The 18345-nt window shown below is 46.1% G+C and overlaps 1 non-coding gene across 1 annotated transcript; it reads left to right on the top strand.

Moving 5' to 3' along the window:
* Window positions 1-435: 435 nt before the first annotated feature.
* Window positions 436-508, top strand: TRNAT-UGU (transfer RNA threonine (anticodon UGU)). Its single transcript has one exon. It is a non-coding gene; the product is annotated as a tRNA-Thr (tRNA).
* The last annotated feature ends 17837 nt before the right edge of the window (window positions 509-18345 follow it).

Here is an 18345-nt window from a genome sequence, read left to right as displayed (position 1 = left end):
AGTCTCTTTCAGCCCAATAGACTTCACGGGTTTGGTGTGAAGATGCAGGGAAGGGCTGCCGGAAAGGTTAGACCAAAAATGTCAATCATGTTTCTTCTTAAAATGCGGTCTCTCAAACCTTTCCCCCAAAATAATTATGAACAGTGTTCAGGAAAGGAGTTCATTAGAAGAAACAAGTTAGCCTATTAGGTGTAATATATATTCCATGTCGGCCACCCTGGAGATCTTGTTATAAGATGGAAGGGTATGATATAAATGTTTAAATAAATAAATGGGGATTTAAATTAAACAGAGAATAGGAGAAATGGAAAACAATTAGCAAAGACTCAACAGTCTGGCAGCTGCAAAGACAGATTTCAAAATGCATTTTATTCATCAAAGTGACATAAATGGAGCATAGAAGGACCACAAATTATCACATGGAGGAGGAGAACAGGGGGCTGTAGCTCACTGGCAGAGCATCTGCTTTGTATGCAGAAGGTCCCAGGTTCAATCCCTGGCATCTCCAGTTAAAAAGATCAGGTAGGAGTTGATGGGAAAGACCTCAGCTTGAGACCCTGGAGAGCTGCTGCCAGTTTGAGTAAACAATACTGACTTTGATGGGAAAAGGGTCTAAGTCAGTCGAAGGCAGTTTCATGTGTTGATGTGTGAGCAGGGCTTCTTTTGTAGCAGGAACTCCTTTGCATATTTGGCTGCACTCCTCTGATGTAGCCAATCCTTTTGGAGCTTACAGTAGGCCCTGTACTAAGAGCCCTGTAAGCTTCTTGGCATGGTAGCACCACAGTGGGAGGCCTAGAAGCCCTACAAACAATTTTTTAGAGAATTTCTTTCCACGCACTGTGCAGCTGCTACACTCCTCACAGTACAGTCTCCTAGCTGTCTCCTCATTCTAGAAGATACAGTCTGGCGATGGAGCAAGCCCAGGTCTTTTCTGCGGCAGTCCCATAGTGATAGGACAAGGGGCAAGGCAAGGACAAGGGGCAAGGCAGCTTTGGTACCATAGAGCAAAGCTGTGGGACAAAATTACTTTAAAGAGCTTGAATGGGCTCCAGTTTAGCTGTTTCGTTAATTGATTTTTGGAAACTACATCTGCTGTTGTTCCCTGTATTGACTGGGTCAGGCAAGAGGTGAAAAGGGCAAGGGTCCTGTAGCATCTTTAAAGACTAACAAAATTTATGGCCGGATAGGAGCTTTCCCAAGTCACTGCTCAGTTCTTCAGATAAGCAGTGACTCATGAACGCTCATCCCCTGCCACAAATTTTGTTATTCTTTAAGGCTCTACTGGACTTTTGCTCTTCTGCACACAGGCTGCGATCACCTGTGCTGTTTGATGCAGTGCAGCCCCGCTTCTAATTGATCCAGGGATTGGGGGGGGGGTTTGGAACAGAGTTCTGATCATGTCAGGAACAAGTCCCTGACAGTTACAGCTGTTACTTTCAGGCCTCAGATTCAACGGGAGCTCACAGGAGCACAGCTCCTGTACCTTTCTGAGAGTTCCACCTCCTCCTTCCCACCTTGTCCATTGAATAGTAGGCGCACCTGCATAACAATCCCTGGATGAGCTCCACCACCTATTTTTCTACAAAATTACCCCTGTTTACTTTTATCGGTATTGGTTCCTTTGTTTGTTAATGCTCCATTATTATCACCAGGGCTTTTTTTGTAGCAGGAACTTCTTTGCATATTAGGCCACACACCCCTGATGTAGCCGATCCTCCAAGAGCTTACAGGGCTCTTAGTACAAGGCCTACTGTAAGCTCCAAGAGGATTGGCTACATCAGGGGTGTGTGGCCTACTATGTAAAGGAGTTCCTGCTACAAAAAAAGCCCTGATCATATTATTGTCATTGTATTTATAAGATGTACTAACTCTATATTGCAAGTGTAGTCACAAATACTGACCCCATTGCTTTTTGTAGCCATTTGGTATTTTGTGGGATGCTCCAGGCCAGCAGGTGGAAGAAGAGCACGGGGAGACACAGCTAATAGGAAACAACTGGACTGGAGTGTGGGGGATGTGACCTTGAATGAGGGCAACACCAAGGCCTGGGAAAAGAACTTTTCATTCATTCAAAAGTCTTTTAGTGGGCACAGAAAGAAGGGGAGCCATTATGCCGTAACCAGTGTTCCCTCTAAGCTGAGTTATTGTGAGCTAGCTCACAGTTTTTAGCCTCCGCCTCATAAGCCCCCCCAAGCAAGCTAAGTTATGCAATAGCTCACAGCTTTAATGCCAGTAGCTCACAAAGTAGAATTTTTGCTCACAAGACTCCGCAGCTTAGAGGGAGTATTGGCCGTAATCTATAAGTGCCAGGGGCCAGCCAGCCAGCCCAATTCAGTCTGGCAAGACCTGGTCTTGCGAATGCATGCCATTCATGTTTGCTTCAGGCCTCGTCATTAAAAGCCTCTTTGTAACCAACCTAAGGACCCATGTGATTGAACCTAGAGAACAAAGTACTTTTACCCCGTTTCTCACAATACAAGAACTTGTGGACATTCAATGAAATTGTTGAGCAGTCGGGTTAGAACTGATAAAAGGAAGTACTTCCTCACCCAAAGGGTGATTAACACATAGAATTCACTGCCAAAGGAGGTGGTGGTAGCTACAAGCATGGACAGCTTCAAGAGGGGATTGGATAAGCATATGGAGCAGAGGTCCATCAGTGGCTATTAGCCACAGTGTATTGTTGAAACTCTCTGTCTGGGGCAAGTGATGCTCTGTATTCTTGGTGCTTGGAGGGAGCAACAGTGTGAGGACTTCTAGTGTCCTGCCCCACTGATTGACCTCCTGATAGCACCTGGTTTTTTTGGCCACTGTGTGATACAGAGTGTTGGACTGGATGGGCCATTGGCCTGATCCAACATGGCTTCTCTTCTGTTCTTATGAACCTGGGCAAAACCTTATAGACTTACCCCCTTAACCTGCATTAATGGGCTTTCACCCCATCCTTGATGAATCAGATGCACCAGCAAGGGAATGGGACAGTGGACTTCTCCCCCACCACCCCCAGTTTGTCTTTTCAGCATGCACATAAGCACTTATCAGAAGCAGCACTTCAAACTCCTGGCAGAATGGCAACAGCTGGTAGCCAATGGGATAGCTGGAGGAGGCCACTGGGATATGTAGTCCAGTATGGAGGAAGTATTTTTGAAACTCTGCATTTGAAACGTCCAACGTTTCAAACATTTCAAAGCTGGGGGTGGGGTAGAAAAGTCACATCCTGGGTCCTCTGTGCTGCTGGCATTTTTATTTAAAAGCTTGGAGCAAAGCTGGAGTCAAAGCCATTGTCCTCAGACTGCCCCCTGCCTCCCTTCTCTGGGGAAAAAAACCCCTCATATTTTCAAGTAACCCCTTTCCCACCCTGTGTGTCACAAAGCCCAGAAAAAACTGAAATACACAGGCCTCTTTCTGTTGCAGTTTTTCAAAAGAAAACGGTAGAAGCGCCTGTGTGAGACGGACAGTGATGTTCAAATATGCAGTTGTCCTCTCCATCTCTTACATGGCCTTCCACGGAGACACGTGTCTCTGCAGGTCTCCCCTGTAAAGACCACGCCCTCATCTTCCCACACACATGATGCCAGACAAGCTAGCTATTTGTGATAGGGAAAGCGCTCTTGAGATGCGGCTTGTTTCTCTCCTTCTGACTCCAACCTGAATGTGAACTGGATCTAGGCTTGCCAATCCCCAGGTCCCAGCGGGGGTTCTTCCGCTTTCCCAGGCTCCTTCCTGCCCCCAGTCAGCTGGCCAGTGGAGGGAAGCCCCACGCCCACAGGACCATGTGCCTTTCCACCTCCGGAGGCTTCAGTCTCTGATTGAAAGGCTTCCTCTTGGGATGGTGTGTCTGTGTTACTTTGAAGAAGTTGGCAGCAACTTGTGAGTAGAGAGGCCAATCCCTCACTTCAGAGTCGCCAGAAATGGGGGGAGGAGGGAGGGAAATGTCTGCTGAGCACTTCATTATTCCCTATGTGGAGAACGATTCTCATAGGGTATAATGGGGAATTGATCTGGAGGTATCGGGGGCTCTGGGAGACCTGTTTTTTGAGGTAGATGCACCAAATTTTCAGTATAGTATCTAGTGTCTCTCCCCAAAGTACCCCCCATGTTTCAAAACGATTGGACCAGGGGGTTCAATTCTATGAGCCCCAAAAGAAGGTGCCCCTATCCTTCATTATCTCCTATGGAAGGAAGGCATTTAAAAGGCGTGCTGTCCCTTTTAATGTGATGGCCAGAACTCCCTTGGAGTTCAATTATGCTTGTCACACCATTGCTCCTGGCTTGTCACCCCCAATGTCTCCTGGCTCCACCCCCAAAGTCCCCAGATATTTCTTGATTTGGACTTGGCAACCCTAACTGGATCTACCTGAATAAATTTAAGTTTTCACCTTTTGCAATACACTTCTTGGGAGATTTATTTACTGCACTCAGTCTCACGCTTCTATGACCGGGCAAAACTCTGCTGTATTAACCCAATATCTCAGTACTCACAAGATCAGGCTACACCCCGCCGCCTTTCCTCCCCAGCTGCCTTAGTAATACTTTAAACACATTCAACACCTAGAAGTGTTGTTGAATTAGCTGCATTGCTTTCCCTTGCCTCCTCACTAAGGGAGTTATCACTGACAGCCTCTGATTCAGCCAGAGCTTGGTTGAGTGAAGTTGTTTATACAGCTCAGGAGCTGTTACTACTGTACATCGAAGGACTTCCCTTTAGGGGAAAGGAGTTGTTTTGCAGCCAGCGCAGAGCAGAGATCGGTGTGCTTAGATTTTAAATAAAAACCTACCGCGGATGAGCCAGAGGGGCCTTGCAGGCTTCCAGGAGCCCATTGTTAGCAGTGATGCAGACCCGGGGGCTGAAGGAGGCAGCATATCAGCTTGGATTTAGAGCACGAAAGGAAGAATCCAGCTTTCTAGTTGCAAAGAGAGCTTTTGAAATGGAGGCGTCCTCTCCAAAATGCATGGCTTGCAATTATCGTTCTGCAGTGAGGTTCGAGAAGGGCGGCAGGGGATTTGCCGCCCTCACGCATTTGCGCGGCTCGACCATCATTCTTAGCAAGAGGAAGGTTAAATAAGCATACAATTAGAAGGCATTCGCATATGAATATCGCTACAGAGTTTCCGCAACACAAGCATAAATCCACTTGCGCCCGTCCAGTTAACATGTACGCTGACGAAAACGATATTACTGGTCCCTTGTGTATTATTTTTTTCCGTTGTCCAGTCACAACTGACTTATGGCGATGCCGTAAGGCAAAAAAAAAAGAGAAACATTCAGAGGTGGTTTGCCATTGCCTGTCTCTGCACTGTGATCCTGGACTTCCTCAGTGTTCTCCAGTCCCAATCCCAAACAGAACTGACCATGGTTAGTTTCTGAGACCTGGCAGGACTGGGCTAGCCCAGGGCCAGCACATCCAAGTAGGCCTGGTAAGCACCACACGACCACAGGGGCGCTTGGAAGTGCTTGGAGGCTGCTCTCCCTTGCTGTGGAAGGCTTCCGCAGCAAGGGAGGGCAGGCTCCGAGTGCACGCACCAACCACCCGCCACCCCCACCCAGGAAAGCTGAGGGGGGGGATGACGCGTGCACTCTCAGAGACTGCCCTTCTTAGATGCTCAGAGATGCTCGAAGACTGCCCCCACTCTAGGGTTGCCAATCCCCGGGTGGGTCAGAACGCCTAGAGTATCACAGTGAAAGACTGAAACTAAGCAAAAACGGTGGAATACCGTAATTAACGAAAAAACTCAGTACACAACTCCATAATCTTATTACAAAACTTTAAAGACAAAAACTTATTAACTAAATTACACTTACTTAAGGATATACAACACAAGAAATCATAATATCACAAATTCATCCTAACTACGATCATGTGACAATTAACAATTCTATCAACGTTTCAATTACTTCATTTATTCAAGTCCTTTTAATTTCCAACTTCTTAAAAAATTATGACGATTCGCCCGTTCCAACGGGCTGAATTAAAGTGCTGGTGCTCCGGATATAGTTCCACAGGAAAAGTGTCTATGTTTTCAAAAAGCTCTTTCAGTCATGCCAAATTTCAGGCTTCCAGTATTCATACAAGAACTTTTCAAATGTGAAGTTGAGGTGGGTATGCAGCAAGCCTCTGACAGGAACACGCCTTTACTTCTGTTTCTGGGTAAAACCCTTCCTCAGAGAGGCATATCCCACTGTATGCGTCTTATCATCTATCACTTGCACACAGCACTCAAGCGTGGAGATTTTCATGACTGAAAGAACATTTTGAATACGTAGAAACTTTTCCTGTGGAACTCTATCTGGAGCACCAGCACTTTAATTCAGCCTGTTGGAATGGGCGAATCGTCGTGAGTTTTTAAGAAGTTGGAAATTGACGTCATTAAAAGGACTTGAATAAATGAAGTAATTGAAACGTTGATAGAATTGTTCATTGTCACTTGATTGCCGTTAGGATGAATTTGTGATATTATGATTTCTTGTGTTGTATATCCTTAAGTAAGTGTAATTTAGTTAATTTAGGTAATAAGTTTTTGTCTTTAAAATTTTGTAATAAGATTATTAAGTTGTGTACAGAGTTTTTTCATTAATTATTTCACAGTTTTTGCTTAGTTTCAATCCCCAGGTGGGAGCAGGGGATCCTCCGGTTTGGAGGCCCTCCTCCCGCTTCAGGGTCATCAGAAAGCAGGGGTGGGGGGAGAGGGAAATGTCTGCTGGGCACTCCATTATTGCCTATGAAAACCGATTCCCTTAGGGTATAATAGAGAATTGATCTGTGGGTATCTGGGGCTCAAGGTGGGGGGGGCTGTTTTTTGAGGTATAAGCACCAAATTTTCAGCATAGCATCCAATGCCTCTCCTCAAAATGCCCTCAAAGTTTCAAAAGGATTGGACCGGGGGGGGGGGTCCAATTCTATGAGCCCCATAATGAGGTGCCCCTATCCTTCATTATTTCCAATGGAGGGAAGGCATTTAAAACGTGTGCAGTCCCTATATATTTGATGGCCAAAACTCCCTTTGGAGTTCAATTGTGCTCGTCACAACCTTGCTCCTGGCTCCACCCCCAGTGTCTCCTGGCTCCACCCCCAAAGTCCCCAGATATTTCTTGAATTGGACCTGGCGACCCTATCCCACTCAGCCTTCTCAGGCAGACCCAAAAAGGGTGAGTGAGGGCTGTGGACAAGCCATGTGTGCGCCGTGCACTCTCAGAGGCATTCCAAGACTGCCCTTCTGAGCCGCTAACCTGGGATATCCAGGTCAATTCATTATTGAGGTTTTAGGAAATCACCTATTGCAGCTTCCAACTGATAGAGTACCTCAGTATAGTTACAGCAAGCTGCAGACCTCAGCTTCCGAGCAGCATCAGAACTTCCCAAGCCTTAAGCCATCCAGAATATAAAACCCCTAGAAATGGAATCTCCTTCCCACATACACCCCTGCAGACATAAGCTTATGCAGGACTCATTTTGGCTAGGAGCTAACAGGAGTGGAGCTCTGGAACCTCTAAATTTTATTGTGGTCTTTCTTTCTTACCCTCCTCCCCAAAAAATACTTGCTTCTGAGCTCCACTGTTTAATTAAACCCCCTGTGAGAATTCTGCTGAACTCTACAATTTGTTAATCATTCTAATATTTCCTCCCATCAAAAATGGGAAAATAACCAAAACTTATAAAGCAGACAGACAGAAATTATCAGCATGCCACTGCAGCCACGTAGGAGAAAGTAATTCAAAAATTATGATGGGAATAAGGTTTCATTTTGACAATTAATAATTCAAGAAGCATTTTAAGGTAGATGCTGAGCTGCTATAATTTAGTACCCTTTCTGGTGATGCCAGGGGTGTGTGGCATATGCAAAATGAGTTATGGAAATGAGTTGCGCCAATGGGCTCCGGCACCTCTTTTTCTATGAAACGACCCCTGAGCTTATGAAGCCACACAACACTCTGGCACTTTGAACAAAACAGCAAATAAATCATTTCCTGTCTTTTCCAAAGAATCTGGGGTTCCCAGCTTCTGAAACAAGAGACTAGAGAACTTCCTCCTACAGGGAGGAAGACAGGATCATGGAGAACTGCAGCCTTGGAGTGGAAGGAAGTCACTGGTGCTGCTGCTGGTAGTGGAAACTGCCATCAAGTCACAGCCAAGTTATGGTAACCCTGTAGAGCAGGGTGGCTCTATCACACATATTGTGGCTCTATCACACTGTGGCTCTATCACACATATTGTGTGGCTCTTGAAGCCCCTACCACCCCGTTGGCCGGCTTGGAGAAGACATTTCTCTCTTTAAATCACTTAACCAAGGCAGCCAGCAGCTTGGAGAATGCATTTAAAGTTAATGTTGTTTTCTTTTCATCTCTCCCTCCATCCCCTCATTCCTTCCTTCCTTCCCTCAAACATCTGATGTCCATGCCTTGTGGCTCTCAAACATCTGACATTTATTCTATGTGGCTCTAACGTTAAAGGAAATTCGGCCACCCTTGCTGTAGAGTTTTCAAGTCGAGAGATAGTCAAAGATGGCTTGCAATTGCCCGCCTCTGCGTGGCAATCCTGGACTTCTCATGTGGTCTCCCATCAAAATATTTACCAATGCCAATCCTGCTTAGCTTCCAAGATGTGACAAGATCCAGCTACTCTGGGCTATCCCAGTCACAGCAAAGGAGCCTATCTTAGTATTCTGTGGGCCTGGAGATGTCAAAACAACAAGCACTGTCTCTGGGTCAGGAGTGTTCCCTCCACGCTGAATTAATGTGAGCTAGCTCGGGGGGGGGGGAGGTTTAGCCTTCGGCTCACACATTTTTGTCTTAGCTCAGGAAAAATGCCCCCAAAGTAAACTCATTTCTGGAGTAGCTCACAACTTCAATGCCAGTAGCTCAAGAAGTAGAATTGTTGCTCAGAAGACTCCATAGCTTAAATCAAGGGTGGCCAAACAGTGGCTCAGCAGCCACATGTGGCTCTTTCACACACATTGTGTGGCTCTTGAAGCCCCCACCCTGTCAGCCAACTTGGAGAAGGTATTTCTCTCTTTAAATCATTTCTCTCAGCCAAGTCAGTTGGAAAATGCATTTAAAACTGCTTTCTTTCCACCTCTCCCTTCCTTCCTGCAGGTCACAAACATCTGCCATTCATGTCTTGCGGCTCTCAAACATCTCACATTTATTCAATGTGGCTCTTACATTAAGTAAATTTGGCCACCCATGGCTTAGAGGGAGTATTGGTCAGGGGGCCTGTGGTTCAGTGGAAGAACCTCTGCTTTGCTTGCGGAATGTTCCAGGTTCAATCCCCGACTTCTCCACTTTAAAGAAACAGGTGGAAGGTGACGTGAAAGACCTCTGCCTGAGACTCTGAAGAGATGCTGCCAAACTATGTAGACAGCGCTGACCTTGCCGGACCAATGGTCTGATTCAGTCTAAGGCAACTTTACGTGAGCTGACAAACTCAGTAAGGAGCTTCCTTGATGAGGATGAAAGGTCTGTCAGTTCCCACAGTGGAAAATTTTTAGAAGGTTGGCCTTTGCTTTTCTAGGTAGTTTTTTTTTTCACCCAGAGCTGCCTCCGTTTGACTGGTGACTTTTAAATTCCAGGGGGTGACGCGGTCTCCAGAAATGAATTGTGTTCGCCTCCTCTAACAAGCCCACACAGCCCTGACACCTGTTTGTCCTAATAGCATTTGCAAAGAGCCCTGCTGCTGCTTGACATCGTTGTGACGCTTGGCAAGGAGTGAACTGTATTTTCCAGATCATTTAACTTCAGCTCTTGGGTGAGCTTTTGGGGGGGGGGGGAGGGGAGCATGAATTCAACACATTTATTTTCCCCTCTTATGAGGAAAACTTGAGACGATCCCCAGGAACGGAATGTGTAAGAATGAAGTCACACTTGCAGCCATGAAACCCCGACGTGTTTCATTACTTATCTGCACCTCGTAATAAGCATGCTTCGAAACAGAATTAAGAGCCTAGCCTTCGCAGGCCCATCTGTGATCTGGCTAAAATGGCCACCACCCGCTGTTAGGCCTCTGCTTGTGCCAGCACAAACTAGTCGGTATTCTTTGCTCGCTCAGTCGTATCGTGTCAACGCAAGGAGAAAGTGAAAAATCTGAGTATCAGAGCAACAACACAGTTGCTAGTAGGCATCTGTCCAAACCAGGCAAGGCTCTTGATCTACAAACTGTTACTCCCTTCTCACAAGCCCCTTGAAACTGTGTAAGGGACAAAAAGGTCCAAGATTGTCAGGCTTCAGTCTTTCTACACAACACAATGGTTCCTTCTTACTTCATCTGGATTAAAACGCTTCCAGAATAGAACATACAGCGATCATGTTTAGATCACAATGGTATATTTATTGTGTGTGATGGAACACTCTGCTCCTCCCCTAATATATGTGTGATTTAGTTTGGTCCCATTGGGCGGAGCTCCTGTTTCAGTTTCCAGTTTTGTATGCTTGCTAAAGTTGTTGATTGTTAGCAAGCCTTGAAAACAGCAGGAGCAGCTCCTGAACCTTTCTGAGGGCTCCCCCTCCTCCTTCCCACCCACCTTGTCCATTGAATAGTAGGTGCAGCTGCATAACAATCCCTGGATTAGGAGAGGGAGCAGCCAGCCAGCCACCAGGGGCTTTGCCACACCCCCAGCAGTCATCATTAACCTCTGGAGAAGCCTATGACACCCTTTCTCGACTTATGTGATTTGGGGCAGCAGGTGGCTTGCTGGCCTTTTGACTGTGGGGGGTGACCAAGGAGAGCCCCAGGTGAGCGAGACCTGCTTGGGTTGACTGGATCTTTTAGCCAGCCCAAGCAGGCCTCGCTCGCCTGGGGCTCTCCTTTCTTGCATTGGGTTGCTTTTGGCTGATGGGGGGGCAGCATATGCAAATGAGTTATGCTAATAAGCTCCACCACCTATTTTTCTACAAAACGACCCCTGGATGTCAGAGTTGTCTCCTTGCAAATAAATGTCTGATATTTTGAGCCAGCTTGTCTCTGCTGAATGAATCTGAGAATGGGTGCTTGAGTGAGTATTCCAGTCTGGGAACCCACAGCTAAAGGGAGACATTACAATGGGTTTTTGCTCAGTCTTCCCCCACTAAGGGCTACCAACATCAAGGCTAGATCTGCAGTTCTGCCAGAATTGCAACTGATTCCTAGACTGTAGAGATCAGTTCCCCTGGAGGAAATGGCAGTTTTTGAGGGCATACTCTGTGATATACCATAGATTCTAGTACACACGTAAGTCCTAGAGCCAGGTCCTCAGCCTTTCAAAGCCTACAGGCACATTTGGAATTCTGAAGTAGGGTGGTGGACACAACCACAAAATGGCTGCCACCGGAGGCAGAGCCAGCCACAAAATGTCAGAGACTAAGGTTATGCATAATTCTAATAGTAACTCTTCAACATTTCAGGCAGAAGCTCTGTTTAACAGGATGCCTGTTCAAATGAACATGTTGACAACCTCAAACCAATCAAAATATTACAAAATAACAATTTGTGGACACAATTTGGTGCCTCTTCTTTAGGACAGATGTGCTAAAAATGAGATTTTCCTCAAATCCACTGAGGGCATAGTATAAACCATGGTGTAATTTCAAAAAATGTGTCTTGAGATTATAAGTATGTAGGGATGGGATTTGGGGGACCCATGTTCCAAGTTTGCACTGGGACCAAAACAATGATGGTTCAGGTTGCCAGGTATCCCCTGACAACTGGCATGGGATGGGGGTGGGAGGAAACAGCAACAAAGAGAGGCCTCGGCTGATATTACTAGTGATGTGGTCAGGGGTGGAATTCTAGCAGGAGCTCCTTTGCATATTAGGCCACACACCCTTGATGTAGCCAATCCTTCAAGAGCTTACAAAAAAGAGCCTTGTAAGCTCTTGGAGGATTGGCTACATCAGGGGTGTGTGGCCTAATATGCAAAGGAGCTCTTGCTAGAATTCCACCCCTGGTTAAAACAATATCATAAAGAAGCAGTACATAGAAGTAAATTTGGTCAAATATTCAGTCTTTGCCTAAAAATGTAATAACCCTTATGTAGTACAATAGCCAAATACTCAGCTACAAATTCCATCAATCTGGGAGATTTATCAGTAAATCAATACTAGGTAATTCCTTTTGGAAGACAGGAAAAATTAGAGATAACAGGGTCAAGAAGTTGCTGAAGAATCTTACAAAACAGAGAGCAACGAAGTAAAAAATGAGTTAAGCGAATCAAGTTCCAATAAAGAGTATTTGCATAGTCTGTTCTCAAAGGGAGTATTGTGGTATCTGCCTGGAAAGTTCTACTTACGTACATTTATGGGACGGATTTCCCTCAAATCTGGCCTGGCTGTGATAGAATGTTTCTCACCTACTCCCCTTACAACTGGGGTGGCCTACAGGCCTGAAGAAAAATGTCTTGTCCTTTTAATAGAAGCATAATGCGTGTAAATGGGTAGTTGAAGCTTTTCATGGCATGGAAGTGAATAACATCACCTGGTAAATAACATCCCATTAAACCTCTATTAAAGGGATGGGACATTTTTCTCCAGGATCATTCTGCGTTGACAGAACAGTACATGGTCCCTCAGGCAAAAATATTTGAAGGAACAGAACATTGATTAGGAGCTGGTCTCCCCTCAAGGTTGCTGAATAAAGGTAAGAAATTCCTCGGCCTTCTCTTGGCAAATACTTTCTGCCAGCAACAAGAGACTTTAGTCGCTAGCCCCTTCCTCTTTTATTATAGCCTAAATTAATCTCCTCTTCGGCTAGCCTATTTATTATTTCATTCCCTTTTAAATTGGCTTTTAATTACTTGGCGAACTTGAGGCATCTAAATGTTCATTAGTTACATGCATCCTCTGACAGTCTCTCATGCTACGGTATTGCTAGAAATAATTGCAGAGCCTCACATCGGAAGGCGGCACTGCATTAACATGGAGGATCACATGGATGGTACACAGGGCCGGCCCTGTCACTAGCCAAACTAGGCAATTGCCCAGGGCGCTGGCCTTCTGGGGGTGCCAAATTGGGTGCCCCCATGTGACACGGTGACTTTATCAGTGCAGGGAGGGGGTGCCAGAAGTTAGCCTTGCCTAGGGTGCCAGACAGTACCCTGAAGATACATCAGTCCTCCGAAAAAGGTCCACTGTATTTCCATTGAGCCTCCATGGGGCTTGTGAGAAACCATCAGAAATGTCTCCAGCTACATTTCTGTTACTCAGGGGGCCTGTTCAGACGCACAGTTTAATCAGTTGTCGCCGCTGTTTCCTACCATTAAAAGTGGCTGATCAGACTGCAACATCTGCCTCCCGGTAGTCAATCGTTGTCACCCCCCCCTCCAATCCTTCTCCAAATTGGATTATTTTGTTACCTGCTCCTTTGTGATTTTTTTTGAGTTGTCCGGTTTCACCTCGTAGTTTTCTCCGTCTGCATAGTTCTGCTGTGATATTAACCAGCTTCTGGATGTCTGAAGGCTGTCCCAGACCAAAAGGATCCTCAGACATCCGGTTTACGGTCGCCATTTTTTTTACCACTTAGTGATATGCATATAACCACATAATGTTTTTAGCTATGCGCATAATAGCGGAGGGGGGGGGCGAACTGCATGGTGCCGTTGTGTGGACGGCAGAAGATGGTTTAACTGCGGAGTGATTCGAATTGCAGTATGGCAGTCTGATCGATAATATCTGGTACTCAGAACAGAACCGGGTCAGTTTAACACGGACTCAACACGCTGCTTGAACAGGGCCAAGAAGTCACAATATGTCTGGCAACAGTTTGAGAACAAAGTTTAAGTCCAGTGACACTTTTTAAGACCAACAAAGTTGTATTCAGGGTATAAGCTTACATGTGCATTCACCCTTCTTGTCACGTTCTCAGGGTGTAGGTAAGCAGGAGTCCAAAGCCAGTCCAAGGTCAAAGTCCAGGAAGTCAAGCAGGAGCCAAGTCACCAATGCAGAATCACAAACCAGAATCTGAAGTCAATGTCCAAAAGCCAAAAAGTCAGGGTGCCAAGGAAATCAAGCAGGTCAGGATCAGGCAGGAGCGTGGATGCAAGCCAGAGAATACACTTGTTGCTTCCACAAGGTTACCAGGTCCTGGGTGGGAGCTATATGGGAGTCTCAATCAGCCTGCTCCCTGGGTGGCAGTGACTCTGCTAGAACTCAGGGCTGAGAGATCTGAAGCATCTGTGTGCCTCATGTCTTCGCTCTGAAAGTTCTTTCCGGAGCCTGCTTCAAACTCTTGAGATGGGAGGAGGAGAACTTGGAGGAGATTGATCATCAGCAGCTGACACTGGTGCCTGGAGAGTGATTGATGGGCCAGCTGCTGTTTGTTCAGCTGAGGAACTGGCTGCCAACTCTTCCAGGTCTGTTAACCCTTCCAGCTCCTCCTCATCAGGGCTTATGACACTTCTTCACCACTTTGTTGTGGTTTAACCTCCAGGCACTGGCTGGAGATCTCTTCAGGCAACAGAGATCAGTTCACCAGGAGGAAATGTCCGCTTTAGCACTTGGACTCTATGGCAATATGCCCCCAGCCCTGCCCTCCTTAAGCGCTGCCCCCAAAATCTCCCGTTGCTAGCCCCTTCCTCTGGCAATCCTTATTCCATGCCACCATCCTGCCAAGAAGATATCTGAATCATGCTCAAGAACTCTTTGCTTCCAGAACCAACTGCACTGTATTAGGACTCCAATATGAGGTTTCTTGTTTTACTTAGCTTTCTTGTTTTTCTGTGCATTTTTACTGCCACTGAATTATATGCCTTGTTTTTAAACCCTTTTCCCCCCAGTTTCCTCAATAAAGCTCTATTTTGCTTGATTGGGGCCACAGTCAGACACACCATTTAACCCATCAGCAAGGTGCTCCAGTTTTTGTCCATCATTATTTGAAACAGAGACACCTGATCAGCCATCTCCATCATAATCCGCCTTGCTGAGTGCCTGTCCTGTCACTGACTGGGCTTTTTTGTAGCAGTTTGGTGTAGTGGTTAAGTGCGTGGACCAGGTTTGATTCCCCACTCCTCCACTTGCAGCTGCTGGAATGGTCTTGGGTCAGCCATAGCTCTCGCAGAAGTTGTCCTTGAAAGGGTGGCTTCTTGGAGAGCTCTCTCAGCCCCACCTACCTCAGAGGGTATCTGTTGTGAGGAGAGGGAAAAAGTAAAGGAGATTGTTACCATTCTGAGACTCTAAGATTCAGGGTATAGGGAGGGATATAAATCTAATTTCTTCTTCTTCTTTGCATATTCTTCTTCAAGTCACACACCCCTGATGTAGCCAATCTTCCAAGAGCTTACAGGGCTCTTAGTATAGGGCCTACTGTAAGCTCTTGAAGGACTAGCTACATCAGGGGTGTGTTCTAATATGCAAAGGAGTTCTTGCTACAAAAAAAAAGCCCTGATGATGCCACTGATTGGCTTGCCCACGTAGGGACAGTTTTCTAGGAGTGTGGACTAATCAGTGATCGTGTTACTCACAAATCTCAACCAAAAAAAAAATAGACTCAAAAAAGTGTTTATGGTTGCTCAGAACGTGTCTCTTGAAGTTCTTAAGGCACCCGCAGGCCCCTTCTGTCTTTCGTTGATTGTGAAGTTATGCGTGTATTGCTAAGATTTTTTTAAAAAATTGCCGCCAAACCTGCCCCAGGATTGATAGGGACTATGAGCTTTTGTGACGGCTTGTTGGCACTGGAGTGATCAGACAGAAAATTAGTTCATGATCCATCATCAGGTGTTTAGGACTGGACTTTATGAGCTGTCAAATGAGTCCAGAACTGAGCCGGAGCTGGAAGGGTTGCCCGTGACTCACAGACCATTCCCAGCCATTGCTGTCTGGACATGCACATGAAATCTGATAGGTATTCATGGCTATGTGGGATATGAATGCACATCTGACCGCGGCCTGCGTGTGTGTTACAGGGTTGTTTCTGAGACCAAATGCAAGTACAGCTTGGGTTACCACACCAAGGCAGGGTCAGCCTCGACACACCTCACAAATGGCATCACTGTGAGTCAATGCTTTTTTTGTAACAGGAACTCCTTTGCATATTAGGCCATACCTCCCTGATGTAGCCAATCCATATGGAACTTACAGGAGACCCTGTACTAAGAGCCCTGTAAGCTCTTTGAGGATTGGCTACATCAGGGGTGTGTGGCCTAATACACAAATGAGTTCCTGCTACAAAAAAGAGTTGGTTGTGACTCAACATCACCATCTTCCTTCTCTCCAGCGAGGACCCAAAGTGACTTACAATGACTGCTGGATGGTAAAGACAAATTAAATATATCCGAATGGCAAAAACAACGTGGAGATCAGAAGGAGTGAACAGCTGCAGTGGCAACAGTGGCTGCATCTGCCATAATTTCATTAATCAGGGTTTAGAGAGCATGTTCCTAAGATCCTTCCCACCCCCCACCCCCCTTGACAATTGTTGTCAGTAAGATTGAAACACACACTGAGTGGTCTGGCTCTGAGTGGTGATAACTTTGAGTTTTAACAAAGAACCTCTAGAAGGCTTAAAGACACAAAGGCAACCCGAAGCGAAGACTCACAGCTTTTGATAGGCAGGATCAACAGATAAGATGGCATCCTGCCCCCCCCCCCAAAAAAAGATAGTGCTTTTCATAGGCTGGAATCTACTTTCCTCTTCAGCGCTGTATTAAATGAAAGCAGAGCCTCTTGCTGAATCATATTTCAGGGCTTCCTGTCAATCTCCCCGTATTCCTTTATCTACACTTATAGAGGCATATAGAGAGAGCTAACTTAGTTCTGTCTCCCTAAACTGCGATACAGACATTCAGCTCAGAAGCTTTCAGGATAAAACCTGCAAGCTGCTGCTATCCAGTCAGCAGAGACTCCATACAGTCCCGTATTTCCAGTTGCCTCCTCCACTCCCAGAAGTGTTCAGTAACCAAATAGTTTTTTTCTGCCTTAGGCTTCAACCACAGAGCCAATGAGGAGCTGCAAGGGTATCACACTGCCTGGCCTCCTGCCCTCGCTAAGCCTCCATGGCTACTTGAGAAACTTTAAAATAGGGTTGCCAACTTCCAGGTGGCACTAGGAGATCTCCTTCTGTTACAGCTGGTCTCCAGGTGAGCAAGATCAATTCCCCCGGAGAAAATGGTTGCTTTGGAGGGTAGGTTAGAATCATAGAATAGAATCAGAGTTGGAAGATACCTCCAGGGTCATCTAGTCCAACCCCCTGCACAATGCTGGAAAATTCACAACTACCTCCCACTAAGTTCACAGGATCAGCATGGCTGTCCTCTGTTTAAAAACCTCCAAAGAAGGAGAGCCCACCACCTTCTGAGGATTCTGTGGCATTATATCGTGCAGGGGTCCCTCCCTTCCCCAAACCCTGCCCTCCCCAGGCTCCACCTCTCCCAATCTCCAGGTATTTCTCAACCCAGACCTGGCAGCCCTAAGCAGCTATGAGGGAGATAATATATCTGCATAACCAGAATTCTAGCAGGAGTTCCTTTGCATTTTAGGCCACACACCCCTGATGTAGCCAATCCTACAAGTGCTTACAAGGCTCTTTTTTGTAAGCTCTTGGAGGACTGGCTACATCAGGTGGGAGTGGCCCAATATGCAAAGGAGCTCCTTCTAGAATTCTGGTTATGCAGATATATTATCTCCCTCATAGAATTTCATTGCTGTGCATAACTGAGGGCACTTGTAGAATCGTTTAGATCTGAGTCCAAGGGCACCTTAGAGGCCCAGAGGTTTCTCAAGGTATAAGCTTTTGAGAATCAAAGCTTCTCTCATAAGACACGTCTTTCTATCCCAGTCTGAACAGGACCAGATCTACATTTTTTGGCGGGGGGGTGGGAATTAAAAAATGACGCTCCCTTGGGGGCCCATTCTATCTTATGGGCCCATAGAATAGAATTGACTCCATACCCAATTTAGCACCCCCCCCCGGCAGTGCCCAGGGCAAACACCCCCTCCTCCTCTCCCTAGATCCAGCCCTGAGTCTGAAACTGGGACAGGCAGAGGGCAGACCTCATTTTGGGCAGGAGCTTTATTTATTTTTTTATTCATGATTTATATCCCGCCCTTCCCACAAGTGGCTCAGGGCGGCTTCCAGAAATTGGTCAAACATAGAAATTAAACAATTTTAAATATATAAACAATTAAACATTTAAAACAGTTAAAACCTTAAAAACCAGTAAACATTCCAATTACATATAGAACAGACATCTGGCCAAGCTACATTGAGTTCTCCTCTTAGCTAGGTGTAGGCTAGCCGGAAGAGGGTCGTCTTACAGGCCCTGCGGAACTGAACAAGGTCTCGCAGGGCCCTCACCTCCTCCGGCAGCTGATTCCACCATGTAGGGGCCATAACGGAGAAAGCCCTTTCTCTGGTGGATTTCAAGCGAGCTTCTTTTGGCCCAGGG

This window comes from Heteronotia binoei, chromosome 16, assembly GCF_032191835.1.
Source record: "Heteronotia binoei isolate CCM8104 ecotype False Entrance Well chromosome 16, APGP_CSIRO_Hbin_v1, whole genome shotgun sequence".
Classification (NCBI taxonomy): Eukaryota; Metazoa; Chordata; class Lepidosauria; order Squamata; family Gekkonidae; genus Heteronotia; species Heteronotia binoei.
Note: the sequence above shows the minus strand (reverse complement) of the source record. Positions and strands in the feature narration are given on the sequence as shown.